Here is a 16428-nt window from a genome sequence, read left to right as displayed (position 1 = left end):
ATATAGTTTTTGACACAAAAAGGCAGGTGGAGAATAAGATTTGTACCAGACAGATAATGGACAAAGGGTTGCTCAGAATGAGAATTGATAGTGAAGGAAATGGCCTTTTGGAGCAGAAGGAAGATTGCCAATATTCTATCTGTGTGATAGGCTGAAAACGGCCTCCTCGAAAATTCCAGGGGGAAAGAAAGCTGCTTAAAGGGATTCATTAGGCTCAGTAATGACATCCAGAGGTGACCATAAACTTGTGAAGAGGGTCTATCGCTTAGTGCTGTCTTATTACAACCTGGATCCTCAGTGTTATGCAATTTTCCATTCCTTTAACAGATTGGACAAGCATGCTTTGATGTGCCTTTTATTAATTTTACCAGGTTTTAAACTGTCTGAACTATAGTGAACTGCTATAATGTATCAACCTGCTCATTACAGTTCTTGTCTCCTCACGGTTTGTAGGGAATGAATGAAATAGCTAAGAAATTGAAATATGTGCTATTGTTATACTCCCCGAATGGGAGAGATGTGTATATATATGTGTGTTCGTGTCAGGGGGCATGTTGGGCACATTTTTTGAAGGCTTAAATCTATCCCCTCCACTTTTAGTCAGGTCTAAGGAAGGGCAGGAGGGAATAAGCATTTATAGTATCTATTATGAGCCAGGCACTGTGCTAAGTGCTTTTTTTTTTACAAATACTAACTCATTTTAAGCCTCACAACAATCCTGTGAGGTGATTAAAAATACTCTTTATCCTTTTTTATTTTTTATTTTACTTTTCTATTTTTATAATTTTTTATTTTATTTTTATTTTATTTTTTATTTTATTCTCTTTCTTTCCTAGTGTTGACAAGGAAGTTTTGCTAAAGGTGGTGGTACTTCCCACTCATGGAAATTTCAGTTCCTCACTTGTTGGTTTTTTTTTGTCCCTCCCACTGAAACAGCATGGCAGTGCTGGGGGGTAGGGTCAGGTGATCAGTTCAAATCCTGGTTCCAACACCCACTAATTGTGTGACCATGGACCATGTGCCTCGGTTTCCTCATCTGTAAAGTGGGGCTAATAATACTTTCACTACTGTCTACCCCACAGGGTTTCTTGTAAACCTACAAAACAAAAATGTGAGTCCTATGTCAGCTGGTAAAAATTCTCACTGGAATGATACTGTTAGGCTTGATTGTTTTACTTTGCTGCTCCCCATCTCTACTTCTCCATTCCACGTGCCTTCATCTTTATTATGTAATTTAGAAAATGCTCTCTTTTTACTGTTGTTCAGTCATTTTCAGTCATATCCAACTTTCATGACCCTATTTGGGTTTTTCTTGGCACAGATACTAGAGTGCTTTGCCATTCCCAGGCAAACAGGGTTCAGTGACTGGCCCAGGGTCACACAGCTAGTAAGTGTCTGAGGCCAGATTTGAACTCACGAGGATGAGCCTTCCTGACTCCAGGCTCAGTGCTCTATCTACTGCACCACCTAGCTACCCTCATTTTACTAGTCCTATAGGTGACAGTGTAGTCTCCTATTGATATTCTTTGGCTCAAACGTTATATAAGCACTAAAGGGCTCTGGTGCTTCAACTGAAGGGTGGACATCCTCCGCCCCATGTTCTGCCACTCTAGGCATCGAGGCTGCACACTGTGACTATCCCTGAGAGCAGCTATTTTCCTCCTCCCTTTGTGAGTAGCAGTAAAGCTTATTAAAGCTATTTCTGTGTAAGATGATGCTTTTCATTTGGACCCTCCTGTACTACATTGTATTTTCAAGAACCTCAGGCAGGCCTTGTGGATGTGTGGGTGTATACTATAGTCAGTAACCATAGAGCCATAGACTCAAAAGGTAAGACGAGCCCCCACACCACCACCACCACCACCACCACCACCATATTTATGCTCAAGGTCAGGGACTGACACCCTGAGAAAAGAGTTAATAAGAATCCATCCATCTATAATGGAGGCCCTTAACCACCTGATTGCTGTTTAATAGCTGACCTTGAAGCTTTGCCAAGAAAAAAAATTTCTAAGCTACTTATAGCTGCCACATCTCACCTAGAGATCCATAGGGATTGTCAGTGCAGAGAAAAGACAGCAAATAACCATCCTGGTCAGCAAATCATTCTCAACATCTTCATTCTATCTTATGACAGTGATCACAAGATGTCAAGAAAGTGAAAAGCGGTCCTTCATCAAGAAAAAGTCAGGGATATACAGTCTGGAGGAAACCTTTCCAGAAGTAGTCCATAACTAAGATAGGACAATCAAAGGTTTGCCCAGAGTGCTGACTTAGACTCATTTAGCATACAGGAACTATTTAGTTTAGCAATTAGCTAAAACAATTGGCCAAAATAGAAGCTGTTAGATGTTGTTCTTGCCAGTGACTGTGCCCCAGATGAGTCCTAGTCTAACCCCTACATTGGACCTTGTGTTTCGAGATCCATGGTATCTCACTGAGGTCTTCTCACCAACCAGTCTGACTGAAACTGAATCTCTCATACTAATTGCCCTAGGTGTCATTTTATGGAATTTACTCTGGCTACCAGAAATCCTAGTGCCAGTCTTGTTCATTTTACATTGTAATTAGGAGTTAGGAAATTACTGTGTAGACTCAGGAAGCAGCCAACCTAAAAATCTAACTAATAAAAAGTTCTCCATAAATTAGAGACTTGTACATGTTATGAAAGGGCAGCTGGGTGGTACAGTGGGTGGAGCGCCATGCCTGGAGTCAGGAAGACTCACCTTCCTGAGTTCAAATCTGAACTCAGACAGTTAGTAGTTGTGTGACTCTGGGCAAGCTGCTTAACCCTGTTTGCTCAGTTTCCTCATCTGTAAAATGAGCTGGAGAAGGAAATGACAAATCACTCCAGTATTTTTGCCAAGAAAACCCTAAATGGGGACACAGAGAGTCAGATGTGTCTGAAAAATAAAAGAAGGCAATGATATAATAGCAAATACAAACAGGAAGGAGGTCTGGAATAAGGGAAGTTTCAGAATTACAAGGATTTATCCAGCATTCTAAGCAAAACTGGGTACTCTGACTCTGTGCTGGTACCTATCAATTTAGGCAGAAATATCTGTAGAATAGATAAGAGCAATCAGTCCACCACAACTTGACAGAAATATTCCTTAAGAATATCTGACTCCCTTTGGTCTCAGTCAGTCAGTCAATAAGCATTTGTTAAGTACCTGCTATGTGTCAGGCACTATACCATGTACTGGGGATACAAAGAAACACAAAAGACAGTTTCTGCTCTCTGGGAGTTCATAACCTAATGAAGGAGACAACATGTAAACTTATGTCCAAATAAATTATGTACAAGATAAATAGGACACTATCAGAAGAGAGAAGGCACTAGAATGACGAGGGACTTGGAAAGGCTTCCTTTAGAGGGATTTTAGGTAGGACTTGAAGGAAGTCAGGGAAACCAGGAATTAGCCTGGTCTAATTCTATGCTTATCAATCCTCCTTCACTCGAAAATCAATCAAAAAAGAATTTATCAAGTGTCTTCTATATCCCAGGCACTGTGCCATCTAGAGCTCATGAAAGGATTTAACCAGCTGGAATAGGGTGTCCACTCTAGGTGAATCAATTGTGTTTTTGACTCACAGTCCTACCTAGGTTTTGAATTCACGCTTGTTAATTGATTGGTTGGTTGGTTAGTATGTTGGTTCATTGACAAAATGGGCCGGTTTCCCATTGCCTGACCATGGAAATCCTGGAAGGAAACTGGGAGTTATAAGAGTCAGAAAAGTGAGGAGACAGTGTATCCTAGCATGGAAGATAGCCTAAACAAAGGAAAAGAGATGCGAGAAAGATTCTCATATATGGGGAATAGAAATAGATCAGTCTGGTTTTATTTTTTTATTCTGAATTTAGCACAAAATAAAATATTTCCATATTCATATACATAGTATAACAGGAGAAATAAATATGAAATTATGGGTCTCTGTTATACATAGTTTGCCTTGCTTTGAAATACAGTAAATTCAACTTGTAAGTTTCAAAGTTACTCTTCTTATCTATGGTTTTATCTGAAGTAGGCAAACTCAACAGAAACATAGAATTCATAAAAAAGAATAATGTGCAAAGATCCTGGAAGATGTACCCTTCCACATTGTGACTTTCCCCATCGCTATTTCAATATATTGAGGGTCAGCATAAGAAATTACTGTAAATGGGAATTTGGGGCATTTTGTGGAAGCTACAGTATTTTTACTTGACACTGAACTACATATAGCTTATGACCAAATACTTGACTCAAATTTTACAATAAGGTACTGTAAACACCCCATAAAAGAAAAAGGAAAAAATTCAGATCTCTTCTCTGTTACGAAGGGAAGGCCAAAAAATTTTACATGGATTTTCCCAATAGCAAGGGTACCATGCCCCAACCCCCTCGATGTGGAAAGGATAATTGTAAAAGGCTTAAAAAGCCAGAAGAACTTATACTCTGTATTAGAGGAAAGCAGGAGCTTCTGAGGCTTCTTGAACAAGTCACATTTGTGCTTTGGGAACATCGGTTTGATAGCTTAATGGAAAATGGATTGGGGAGAGGAGAGATCTGAAGAAGGGAAGTCAGTTATCACAATCACTCAGGCCAAAGGTGTCAAGGACCTAAAGTTGGGTGGTGATGTGTGAGTGGAAAAGAGATAGATGTGAGATACATTGTAGAACTGTGAGATATCTCGTTCTACATTGTCAACAGGGAAGGGCGAGTAAGAGTGGGGAAGATGACTCTGAGGTTATGAATTCAGGTGATTAGAAAGACAATGGTCCTCTCAACAAAAATTGGGAAGTCAGACAGACGAGTATGATTAAAGGAAAAGAAGGTAGGTTCTATTTTGGACTTGTTGGGGTGCCTATGGGACATCCAGTTGGTCCTTCCAATAAGCAGTAGGAGATTCATGGCTGGAGTTCAGGAGATCCTAGGGCTGGATATATAGCTCTGGAAGTAGTCTACATAAAGATGTTAATTGGACCAATGAGAATTGAGATCGTCAAGAAAGAGGTTCTAGAAAGACATCAGAGAAGATTGTCAAGTTTCCAGGACTTAATGGGCCCAGGTCCTGAGCCATGTTCTTCATTCATTGGTCAGAGAACCTCTTCTCCAATGATGAATATATTGATTCCTCCTGCTTAGGAGGAAGAAAGGGAATAAACCTTTATACACTATAGCGCCTTTATACACTACACGCCAGGTGACATGGCAAGCATTTTACACATACCATCTCATTGGAGTCTCACAACAACCCTTGCAAGGTAGGTACTATTATTATCCCCATTTTATAACTGAGGAAACTGAGGTAACCAGAGGTTGTGACTTGCCCAAAGTCATGTGGCTAGTAAGTGTCTGAGGCCTGATTTGAACTTGTGCCTTGCTGTCTCCAGGCTGAGAACTCTATCCTCTGTATCAGCTGTCTTCTAGTCAGAAGAACAAGGATTCTGGAATTCTAGAGGGTCACTATTGCTGGGTAAGTTACAAGTGTTTCAGGAGGAGCAAGTCCCTAAAGGCTGGATAAACCCAAGTCCTGAGGTCGAATTATGTATCTAGTAAGGCTAGATTTTTATTTATTTACCAGGTAAGCAAACAGAGAATTAACGAGAGTAGGTGAATTGCCCAGAGTCATGCAGGTAAGTCTAGATCCTCTGATGCCAAATCTAGGGCTCTTTTCCACTATGTCAACTAGCCTAAAATGATCAGAGATTATTGGGCAGTTTATGGCAAAACTGAGGTAAAATATAGGACAAGTAAGAATCCATTCCTTTTGCACTATGAGAAGCTTATTTTTTTCTGATGAGTGACTTTTGCCTGCTCTGATTTTTGTGACTTTTTGGGGGGGTGGCGAGGGGAAGAATTCTAATTTCATTTGTATAGAAAGCTCGATGTAGAAATTGCCTCCAATGACATGAATTGGCAACTGCTTTTGTCTTAGGTAGGTAGGTGACAGATAAATAAATGCTAGATGAGAGAGAGAGAGAGAGAGAGAGAGAGAGAGAGACAGACAGAGAGAGAGAGACAGACAGAGAGAGAGAGAGAGACTCAACAGATGATAGAAAGATAGAGCAAGTGAGTATTTATAATTAAGTTATATATATAGCAAGCAATTACTATGTGTCAGGCACTGTGCTAAGAGCTGGAGGTACAAAAAAAGAAAACAGTATGTCCCGACTCTTAAAGATCAAGGAGTTTGTTGTTCTTGTTTGTCCTTCATTTGTATTCTATTGGGGGAGACAATATGTACATGTATAAACATACAAATAATAACTGATAGGTTCATGGTCATGTAACTGGTATATGTCAAAGGTAGGACTTGAACCATGGGTTCCTGACTCCAAGGCCAATGTACTACCCATTATGCTTTGTTGTATTTCATTTCCTAAAATGCTTTTTTGGAGGCAATTGGGGTTAAGTGATTTGCCCAGGGTCACACAGTTAGAAAGTATCTGAGGCTGGATTTGAACTCAGGTCCTCCTGACTCTAGGACCAGTGCTCTATCCACTAAAGCACCTAGCTGTTCCCATTTCTTAGGGTTTTTAAAATCAGTTGAAGTGGCTCTCTCACCTTCAAAGTTCATACCAGAAGTTATTGGAAAATCTTTTCTGACAAAAGGAAACATGGAGGAAAACCCTCTCCAAATTTTTGTGGACTGTGCTATGTGTAACATTTAATGCTTCAATTATAGTAAATTTCTCATGGTACTAGAAAGATCTCCTAAGTTACATGATCTTTCATTCTTTATGAACAAAGTTGCTAAATTATATTTGTAAGTATTTGATCTATTTTGAAAGATCCAAGGGAAAAGAGATCTTATGAATATCTTTGGTATTTTGGGGGTATCTAATTTATCAAATCAAAATCAAGGATTCATTAATTTGATCCCAAGTATGAGAACTTTTAGATCACTATAAATAAGCTAAAATCCTAGCAAAGATACTAAAAATAAGCCCCCTAATAGATTCTTCCAAATTCGAATACAACCTAAAATTAATCATCCATAATTACCAAACCTAATTTAATTAAAACTAGCTGTTCACCATCTGCTCTTATTTGTATAAATTTGAGAATCTACTATTTCATATAAAATTCCTCTATTTAACAAATTATATCAAGCATAATTATTATGTAATTAATCTCTGTTCAAATTACATTTGTTGTCACTTGACAGAAAAGTAATTTATTTGATGAAAAAAGCAGTTGACCAACTAATTACTCTGTCAAATTGGGGTCTTTAGCTTCAGTGCCTCAACATTTAAAGAACAAAAAGTTATTTTTGGTAGAGAAGAATTTCATTTGAAATGTAAAATCAAATAAGCAGCAGAGCAGAACTAAGCCTGAACGGCGATATTTGAAAGGAATAATTTCTATGGTTTATGAATTCAAGGCCTTACCTGGATCAGTGGGCAAGTAAATTCATAGGAAAGAAACACCCCATGAATAATTTTTTTTAAAAAGCCATCGAGTCAAGAATTACTTAAACCAAGAAACTGTTGAAAAATGCAAGTGCTGACAAAGCCATACTTTCTATAATATACTTAGTAACCATTTCACTTTCCAATTTTTTAATTCCTTCTTAGCTGACAAACTTATCAATGCAATAATAGGACAGAGTTTGAATAGGATAAAAATTTATTTTCAGAAAATGCTGATTCTTCTGTAAAGATAGAAGAGTTGGTGTAAAATATTGCTCCAAAATGTCCATTTCACGCTCCCTGGAAATCATAGGAATTACGTAGTTAAAAAAAAACTCGAAATGAAAAAAAAATCATGAAACTAAGATATGAAGGGTAAGAAAATTGCATCAAATATATTTTATAAGAATGTAAAGTCCAAGACAGAGGAAATTTATGTATATATACAACTAAGAGCCATTCTTCCAAATAGCTAAGTAAATAGATATGACTGGTTTTCAGAACAAGAAATGCAAATAGCCATACGAAAAAATGCTTGAAATCACTAACAATTAGAGAAACGTAAATTAAAACAACTCTAACATTTTCCCTCATATCCCTCAAAATGGCAAAGATAAGATAAAATGGAAATAGTCAACACTGGAGAGGCTATAGAGGACAACTAATACACTGCTAGTGGAACAGAGAACTAGTCTAACCATTCTGGAAAAGAATTTGAAATATGCAGAAGAAAAGTCACTAAAATCTGGACCTAATGATCTTGCTACTAGGCATATGCCCCAAGAAGGGCAAAGAAAAATCTGACACACAACAACATATTCATAGCAAAAACTGGAACAAAATTGATTTGTTTGGGTTAGGGTTTCATTTTTAATATATCATCCTAGCAAAAAAAAAAAACTAGAAATAAGTCTCCCAAGAGATTATTTCTCATTTGAATCCAACCTAAAATTAGATATCTACAATTACCAAACCTAATTTAATTAAAATTCTTATCACAATATTATTGAACAAAGGATAGTGGTAGGTTCTCTGTAGACCTGATCTCCATACAGAAACATATGACTTAGAGTGAGATAAATAAGCTCTCAAAGATGATTCAGTTAACTTTCTTCATCTCCTATTGGTCGGTGAAAGGTTGAACAAATTATGGTATGTTAATAATGGCATATTATTGCACAAAAAGAAAGGGGAATAGAAGAAGCATTTATTAAGTACTAACTAACACCTAGATATTATGCTACATGCTTTATAAATATTATTTCCAAATATTACAAGTATTATTATTTCAAATATTATTTCTTGAGTGGGAAGAATTAGGAGAAGCTTTAGAATAATTATATAAATTTATGCTTCAAATGTGGCATGTGGAGCACTTTGCAAACCTTAAAACATGATATTGATGCTAATTATTATTATTATTACAAACAGAACCAAGAAAACAACATATACAATGACCGCAATAGTGGGGCGGCACAATAACATACATCTGAGGGGAGCTAGGTGGGGCAGTGGGTAGAGCTCTGGGCCTAGAGTCAGGAAGACCTGAGTTCAGATCTGGCCTGAGACACTTAACTATCTGGGTGACCCTAGGCAAGTCACTTAACCCTGTTTGCCTCAGTTTCCTCATCTGTAAAATGAGCTGGAGAAGGAAACGACAAACCACTCCAGTATCTTTGCCAAGAAAACCCAAAAATGAGGTCACAAAGAGTTGGACACTACTGAAATGACTGAACAACAACAAAATATATAAGAACTTAAATTGGTGCAATGAGCAACATTGACTTCAGATGACAAAATATACCTCTTTTCTTCCTGATGGAAGTAGTGAGCTTAAGGTGCCAAAAGAAGCAGATGGCCAATGTTTTGGTTTGTTTAATTTTATTTTTTTCTATGGGGAGACAGGTCCTTTGGAAATTGGGAAATGGTGAGAATATTTAATAAACTCAATAAAGGTTTTTTTATTAAAGATTTTTTTTTTACTTTCTTAACGATAATGCCGAAAATGTCCAAAATTACTTTGATTTTGAGAATTAAATAGGAGAAAGGCAAGGGTAAATTGAGGAAAAGTTAGAAGGGAGCTAAGTGAGAACTGCTTAGAATGCTAAGGGATGGAACAATCACAGATTAACAAGGCAGAGAAGACCTAAGTTATGTCCCTGCTCTGACCATGCTTCAGTGAGATACAACTGGCATTGGAAAACAAAAATAAGCTTGGTAAAGAGTATAAATGAAAGCAATGCCTATCCAAACTCTGGGAAAAACTTGAATAAAGTAGGGATAGAAAGCAGCCTGATCATAAAAGCAGGATCCTGTGAGAATTCAAGTCATCCAGGATTTAGTCATTCCCTGCAGGAGATACAGAAGATGTAGCGCAGGTTCAAATATAGAATTTCATAAACATTAGAAGAAACTCTTTCCCTTTCGTATCTGCAATCCCTAGCAATTAGCGCAGTTCTTGGAATATAGTAAACAGCAAACAAATGTATTTCCATCCAGCCAGCCATTCAATCCATTCATTTTATCTAGAGAGCTCAACAATGAGACATTGTATCTGGGATTATTAATACTAGAAATGGTTTTCAGGATTTCTGAGACTATAGCAAAGATACATCTATGCCTCAACCACTTAAAATTAAGTCCAGCCCATAGCCCAACAAAATTTTTAGGTTTTTATCGTCAAGTTACTTTTCTATTTCTCTCCTAAATGAATGCAGGAGGCTTAACATCCCTGCAGTAAATGATGACTAAGAACACTGCTATAGATAAATGAAGTCAGAGGGAAAAAAAGATAAAACTTATGCTCTTTTCCTGGGCTGAGACAGAAAAGGTTTTGATTTAAAATATCTCAACTCATTTTTAATCTGATCATATAACTCAGTAGCAAAACCCAGAACCTTTCTCAGTCCCCCCTGCCACACTGTTTTTTTTTTTTTCCTCACTGGCTTAAGAAAAGTCCAGATGGCAAATCTCAGAGAGAACACTCACGGTTGCAAAGGTAGACCTTGGGTCGATGCCAAGATTATCACTTACACGATATCTGCAGATGGTGACTCACCCAATCCAGAAGGAGTAATGAATGTAGCCTCCACTTCAGCATAATCTGAATATCCAAATGAACCCAAGGGGAAAAGAAGTTAATGAAAACAGGAGTTGGGCATGTCCCCAGAGGTGGGGGTTGACTTCCTAACTGAAGATAAGATTAGAACTATATCAAAACATATGTACAACGTTGATCTTTGCTATTTGGAAGCGAGGGGGTATTTAATCTGATCGGTGAACCCGAAAAATGTGCTGTTGGAATTCTGGTGAGGAAAGAATGAAATTAATAAAAGCTTCCCCTCTCAATTTTTTTAACAGGAGAAAGATAATGAATGAAATGCATGCCCAAGAGCTGAAAAGATCATTTACAAAATATTTATTTTGTTACTGAGTTATGTGTTCAGAGGAAGAACTGGTTGCCATATTTCAAAACAAACACTTTTTTGCTTTAAGTCCAAGATGGGAGCGTAAATCTTTTATTTAATTTTTGGTTTGTTTGGTATTTTTTTTTGTTGGGGTTTTTTTTTCTTTTAGTCTCAGGGTTCAATTTTCAGAATTTGTCCAAGTAATACAAAATGGTAAACAAAACACTTAATGAAATTAGGCATGACAATTATAGCTGATTAATTTTAGCTCTGAGTCATATTTCAAAATCTCCAAAGGCCATATGACAAACTATTGAAGTTACTTCTAACTGGCTGACTAACAGGACCATGATCAATGACATTATGTCCCACTTCTTTGCCCAGGATAGTATAACACCTAGCGTTTGAGCAAACATTATTGATTGCCAGCAATGGTCTTATTCCACCTGCTAAGTTGGCAATGAGTGATTATAAACTTCTGCTGGGCAGAATAAATGTGGAGAGAGGGGATCCAACTACCTTCTCAGAGAAGACTGGATGAATTTTCACACACCATTCTATCGGCAAATATTTAGGAATGGGACTTCGGAAAACTCAGCATGGAATAGAGCTGTGGTTCTCAAACTTTTTGTCTTAGGACCCTTTTGCACCCTTTTTAAAAAATCTTTTTTTAAAAATATTTAATTTATGGAATGAAGCAAGCATTTCTATAACATTGTACAATAAAAAGGATGATTGCACATGAAACTGAAAATCTACTATGCATAACTTGCTATTCCTTTCAAATATGCAACAAAATTATGGTACACTCTTAAAAATTATTGAGGACCACCCCTCACAAAGAGCTTTTGTTTTCATGGCTTAGAAGTTAAAATGCTTTAGCATTTTTATGAAAATAGCCCTAAACTTAAAATGTCTCAGGGATACTCAAGAATCCCTGGACCACATTTTGCAAAGCACTGATGTAGAAGAAAGAGTGTTGGTCCTAGCATAAAAGAATTCAGAGTGCTGCTTACTGGTTATTTGAACAAACTACTGAATTTAGCTGGGCCCTAGTATCTTCAACTGTAAATTGAGGTATTTAGATTCAATGATTAATAATGAAAATAATAATAAACAACTTACAACTATACAGTGTATAATGGTTTACCAAATCCCTTTTCCTGTATGAAGTAGGCTGGATAAAGATCATAAAAAGAAGTGAAGAAAGTTGAAAAAGTTGGTAGAGAAGTTGGAACAAGCATTATTATCCTCAATTTCATGGAGGAGGAAATCGCAGCTTAGAGAGCCTTACACACCCACAGTTATACAACTTCTAAATTTTGTTGTTGGTGCTTGAATCAAAGTCTTCTGATTCTCAGTCCAGTGTTCTTTTCACAAGACTTTATTTACAATATTTATTTATTTACTTTATTTATTACTTTATAATATATATTTATTTATAATAATTATTTACATCTATTTATATACTATATTCACAACTCTCTTTAACTTTAAAAGTAAAAGTTTCCAAGGAAACCCCATCTGAGATAGCAAAGGGCATTTGTCATATTAATTTACAATGTTGTGTTGCTCAGTTTCCCCAGGTTTTATATAGTGCTATGATATACTATATGGTCATTTAGGAATCATAAAGTAACATGGTTTATGGTTTATACTCCTAGGAATCTCTCTTAAATTCTGCAGGTTGTATAAAATAAAATATCAGAGTCAGACCGACTAGGTCAGTCAGTCAGTCAACTAGCATTTCTTAAGTACGTACAATGTGCTCCCAAAAGGTGCTAAGCACTAAGATAAAAAAAAGGCAAAATACAGTCCTTGCCCACACAGAGCTCATAGCCTAATGAGGCAAACAACATGCAAACAACTATGTACAAACAAACTATATACAAGGCTAGGTAAATATTTTCATGTTCCACAAAGAATATGCTGGCTTGACTATTGTAGACAAATAGGAGAGTCTTAAAAAATTATTATATCCATCCATTTGAAAGTCTAACCAATGAACATGAACCTGGCCTGCCCCCTGTTTAGATTCCATCTGTTTCCATCTAACAATTAGGTCATTAGCTGGCCTGCCTTCCCTAACTCCCTCTGACCTTTCAAGCAACACTTTCTCTTCTTTGAAGACACTTACAAAATAGAAAGCTTTGTAGAGAACCCTGTTCCTTCCCTATGCCTTTGAAACAGTTCAGGGTTTTCTTTTCAGTCACCACTTGTAAATTTTCAAGGTCCATTTAAGATTTTTCAAGCTATGTTAAGCAATTTTTCTATTTATTTCTTAAATGCTTCAAAGACCATTTTCTTCCCAGTCTCAGTCTGAGCTTAGTTGGTCCTTGGAACCTTGTTACCCAACTATTCCCCTCCCTCCCCAGCATTGCCACTTCCATCCTCACCTAGTTTTGCACTACATTGTTCAGCTCTCTGGACTTCTATCTATTGCCGACTGCTTTTTTTCTGGTATACTGAACTGGGTCCTAAACTAGGAATCTGGAGGCCTGGATTCTAGTGCTAACACTTCCAGTAACATATCGTATTAGGGGCAGCTAGCTGGGCACAGTGGATAGAGTGCCAGGCCTGGAGTCAGAAAGAGGAAGACTTCTCTTCCTCAATTCAAATTGAGGCTCAGATACTTACTAGCTGTGTGACCCTGGGAAAGTCACTTAACCTTGTTTGCCTCAGTTTCCTCACCTGTAAAATGAGCTGGAGAAGGAAATGGCAAACCACTGCCAAGAAAATCCCAAATGGGGTCATGAAGAGTCAGGCACAACTGAAATGACTCAACAACAAAAACACATAGCATTATCTCATATATCTTAAACACATTTCCTAACTTCTCTAGGCCTCATCCCATTTGGGATAATAGCATCTATCTTGTCTACCTTTCAGAGCTATTGAGAAGACCAAATGGGAAGGGATGTGAAAATCCTCTGAAAAACATAAAGCACTACACAAACGTGAGCGATTGTTATTCATATTTAATCATCTGAAATAACTTTTTATAATTGTATTGAATTATTATAGTATAACAGTAAATTATAATTATTATGATAAATTATATTAGAAGTATATTAGAATAAATTACATTAATTTATCATTTAATGCAAGTATATAATTTAATATAATTTTATTATAGAGGCAGTATGGAGTCTAGAGAATTGGTCTCATACTTTTTAAAATCTTTTTATTTTAGACTTGAATGCTAAAACTTAAATACATAATAAGAAAAGAAAAAGAAACATTATAAGCACAAATATTAAAACTTATATACAAAATAAGAAAAGAAAAAACATATGTGTATAGCAGAACTTGAGAGAGGATTAAAATATATATAGCAATAAATTTCCATTTCAAAAAAGCCTATATATTAAATACTGCACATTGTGTTTAAAAGCTGTTCATCTTTGCTTCCTTGTAGGTTTTCTTTTGTTCTCTGCTGCATACTTTTTACTTTGTTTTTTTTCCCCTTCCTCCCCTTCCTTGCCTCCTATCCCAGGTTAGAGAATTGGTCTCATAACCAGGAAAATCTGTGTTCAAGTTCTGCCTCTGACACATGCTGGCTAGAGGTAACCAGGTGGTGTCCTGGATAGAGTACTGGGTCTGGAGTCAGGAAGGCTGGAGTTCAAATTCTGCCTCAGACACTTACTAGATGTATGACTCTGGGAAAGTCATTTAACTTCCCCCTGCCTCAGTTTCCTCATCTCCAAAACCAGAGATAATCATAGAATCTACCTCCCAAGATTGTTGCAAGGATCAATATTTTTTTTTGGGGGGGGGGGTGCATGATATTTGTGAAGTGCTTAACATAATGCCTAGCACATAGTAGACACTTAATAAGTGCTTCTTCTCTTCTTCCTTCTCACTTACGGAACCCTGAATAAGTCTAACCTCTCAATGCTCTAGTCTAGGGACTCTATAAAACTATAAGTTTTAGAAAAAGTGGCAACTTGAATTGTTAGACAGACTTTACTCACCAGGGAGTTCCCCCATGCCAATGAAATCCCTAAGCTAGGCTGTAACCCAAGTCCTTCTAATAATTATTATAATGGCTACCTTTCTCCTGCCTTCCCATTGTCCATACTATTTAGCACAAAACCAGTATGAAGGAGGTAGGTCTGTACCATTTATTACTGGCCTGGATGGCATTATGGTCATGACTGGCGATCCTCAGGAGTAAGCATCATTGTCAAAGCCCAAATGGAGGAAATGTTTAAATCAACCAATCCTGTCAATATCCACGTATCCTGAAGTCTCAATGATCGTTTTGTAACTTTATGACACTTTTATTATACAACCAACTTCCCCACAAATCCCTACCGATTCCATCTTCTTTCTAGAATCAAACCCAGTTAGAGACATCTTTATTTCTTTTTTTCTTCTTTTATAAAACTTTCGTCTTTCCTAAACATTCAATTATTCAGGTTGATTCCCAGGGATTGTGAACATGAGAAGCTAATGCATTCTTTATTTGGAAAAAAAAAAAACTTCTCGGAGACCTTCTTCCTAAGAGAATCCTATGATTATCCTCTCTCATCTGCTTTCCCTCCAATTGAAGAAATATATCTCTTTTTAAAAAAATCTTGAGTCTGGAAGAGCCCTCAAGCAGTCCCCAGGGAGGCCTTCAACATTTAAACTGAAAAGTTGTTGCACATGGTTCACCAAAACCATTAGATTCTCATCTACTCCATTTGTCCCACAGAAATTTGCACTGACCCAGAAAATATTTAGCAAAGCCATCTGCGACATTACTGTCATTACTTTATAGGTTTGCAAACTCAGCTCTCCAGAGACTTTCATTTCCTCTCTGTCACTTTGCCTGCAATTAGAGTATACTACCACCACCTGAGCAGTGTTCCTTGTCTTTGTGGTATTATGAGTCAGGTTTCAACCAAAGGAATAATTAACTGAGATAAGTACAATTTTCCACTCAATTGTTCATTTTCAAGTGAGAACAAAGTCTTATTATGACAATACGGAATAGCGACATTAAAAATTAAAACAAAATAAAACAGATAATAGTGATTACATAAAAATGAAAAGATTTTGTAGGGATAAAATCAGTGTAACTAGGGAAAAGGGGAAGCTGATCGACTGGGGGGAAAACCATTGAATAAAACAACTGTAATAGGGATCTGATATTCAAGATGTGGAGAGAATTAATGAAAATATTTTAAACAGAGCCATTCCCCAATGGTGAAAGGGTATTAACAAATAAATATTGGAAGAAGATTCACTAATTATTTACAGCCATGTGAAAGATTGCTCCAAATACACTAATTCAAATTCAAAGCTATTTTGAAGCTTTATCTTCTACTTTGCAAGTTGGCAAAGATGACAAAAGGTAGAAATAGTTAATAATGGAGGTGCTGTGGAAAGACAGGTATACTATTCCATGCTATTAGGGGAAGTATGCCTTGAACCAACCATTCTCGAAAGCACTTTGGAATTATACTTTTAAAAAAATGACTAAAAACTAGATACCCTCTGATTCAGAGATCTCACTGCTTGGTTTACATCCCAAGGTAGTCAAAGATAGGTCATTTATATCCTAAAATACTTGTAGCAGTATTTTTTTTTATGATAGCAAAGAATTCAGCACAAAGTAGATGCTCATTGACTGGG

This window comes from Trichosurus vulpecula, chromosome 7 (genome assembly GCF_011100635.1).
Source record: "Trichosurus vulpecula isolate mTriVul1 chromosome 7, mTriVul1.pri, whole genome shotgun sequence".
Lineage (NCBI taxonomy): Eukaryota > Metazoa > Chordata > Mammalia > Diprotodontia > Phalangeridae > Trichosurus > Trichosurus vulpecula.
This window is presented reverse-complemented; position numbering follows the sequence as displayed.